Here is a 2,191-nt window from a genome sequence, read left to right as displayed (position 1 = left end):
TACATGAATTAATACCTATGCACACCTATTCCCGCGCTGACTCTCATTGGTCTTAATCTTATTGTTATTTATTATTTTATTTAGTTTTATATGACAATTAATTTAGTGTGTAATATTCTTGAAAGTTATATATGCCAAAATGCATTCATTATATAACTGTTAGGTATAATTCTTATATATGTGTATATCTACGTAAATATTACGAGAAAACTCTTAGGAGAAAATCGATCAAACATATAATAATTAATTCAATTTTCACATGGATTTCAGTATTATTATTGAACGAAATCCATTCAACTGTTACGTGGATTTCATTTGATAGTGAAAGGAGCATCAATAAATAATACTTCATACCTGATGTGTCTTCATTAGGTTTAATTCTTAACTTGCAAGAGCGAAAAGTACGCGATATTCAACACAACGAAATTTTATTTACGCATCTTTCAAATCTCTTGCTGTTTATATTGCCAATGTTGTAGAACATTAGAGGAAGGATAAAATTTGAGAATGGGAGGTGGAGACTGGAGCGGTTGGTTGCAACGATGCCGGCAATCTCGGAGGCTCGTTCTCGTTATCGTCGCCATCGCATTGCTGCTGGATAACATGTTGCTGACGACCGTAGGTAAGCGTTGTAGTCTATTAATATTTCTGTCATTATATCGCATGGCGTACGACATTAATTAATTCCGACCTCTCATGTCAGCACAGTTTCAACATGTTATTGCTTAATTAGCTATGTAAATTTTTTATATAGTGTAATTTTTTATATAGTATAGTTTTTTATATAGATATTTGTGCAATATTTATATTAAATATTTCTGGCAATTATATCGAAAAATTAAACTCTTATTAATTTTAATGTATTATAGAAAATTTAAGCTAATCTCGTTCTTTCTGATAGTTTCCTTTTTCGGATTTTAGAGTTGCCTCTTTAAACCATAACTTTAAGTTCTAATAGGTCAAGTATTCAGAATCATTAACTTCATTACTTTTTCTTCAACTATGATCTCGTGGTTCGTTATAAGATTAACAAACTTTAAAAGAGATTAAATCATAATATACTACTCTAAATATCTGACTGCACTTACTGCAAAGTAAAAAAAGAAAGATGTTCTTGAAGATATGATTAATATCGTAAATAAATTGTTAAAATAAATGTAATGTATAAATGTACAATCAATTCATAAAATAAGAAGAGAATTGTAAAAGAATTTTTATTGATTACTATTTATTATATTTATTTAAAGCTTAATCTCAGGGACATTGGAATTTCGTTTTTTTAATTCTAATATTGCTGACAAAAGAACAAACAATATTCATCATAATATTTTTAATTTTTTCATTCTTTTATTTTCTATTTAATTGATATAAATTTAAATTAAATAAAATTTAATTAAATAAAAATTTTAATTACTTTTATCTAATTTAAAAAATTCGTTCCTAATGAGATGAATTTATATTATTGCACGGTACATTATATATTTTTCTGATTTTTAATACCTTTATCACCATTCCTTGCTCGAATTCTGTCGACGCTCTTCTCGGTGGTAAACTTATGTTTAATTCAAAAAATGTTCGTTTATCGTACTGGACCGGAATGTCGAAAGAACATATTGACTTTTGTATATCACGCCGCCAATCCAGATAAGTGGTCATGCATTTATGTAGCGTGATCGTTACAAATATACGACCTACAAACATCGTCACGGTTGTCGAACAAATCGTGAAATCCACTTTGTTGTAAAAAATTCTTTTTAATTAATTATGAATCTATACGTATTGTATATTGTAACTACAATACAAATAAAGTTTTTATTTATAATACTTTTGAATTTTTTTTATAATAAATTCATCTTTACAAACTGATAATTAAATAATTTTCAGTACTTATAAAATAATTAAATTTTTATGATAATAAATTCTAAAAAATTATTCGAGATGTAAATAAACGAAAAAAAAAAAAGTTTGGAGGTGCTGGGATTTGAACCCAGGACTTTCAGCATGCGAAGCAGACACTCTACCACTGAGTTACACCCCCGATTGCTTACAAGCTCTTTCAATATGCATTAGACTATAGACTGCTCTATTTTTTATATTTCCTTTTTTATGAATTTAATATTGCGAGATAAAGAAAGCACGTTTCTATTTATAGTTTAATTTTAATAAACTTCTAATTGCTGCAACTGAATTA

The 2,191-nt window shown here is 27.5% G+C and overlaps 1 non-coding gene across 1 annotated transcript; it reads right to left on the bottom strand.

The window, feature by feature from the left end:
* Positions 1 to 1,966: 1,966 nt before the first annotated feature.
* Positions 1,967 to 2,038, bottom strand: Trnaa-cgc. Its single transcript has one exon. It is a non-coding gene; the product is annotated as a tRNA-Ala (tRNA).
* Between the last annotated feature and the right edge of the window lie 153 nt (positions 2,039 to 2,191).

The sequence above is a fragment of the Atta cephalotes genome (genome assembly GCF_000143395.1).
Source record: "Atta cephalotes unplaced genomic scaffold scaffold02400, whole genome shotgun sequence".
Lineage (NCBI taxonomy): Eukaryota > Metazoa > Arthropoda > Insecta > Hymenoptera > Formicidae > Atta > Atta cephalotes.
The sequence above is the reverse complement of the archived record's forward strand: the minus strand, read 5'-3'. Positions and strand labels throughout refer to the sequence as shown.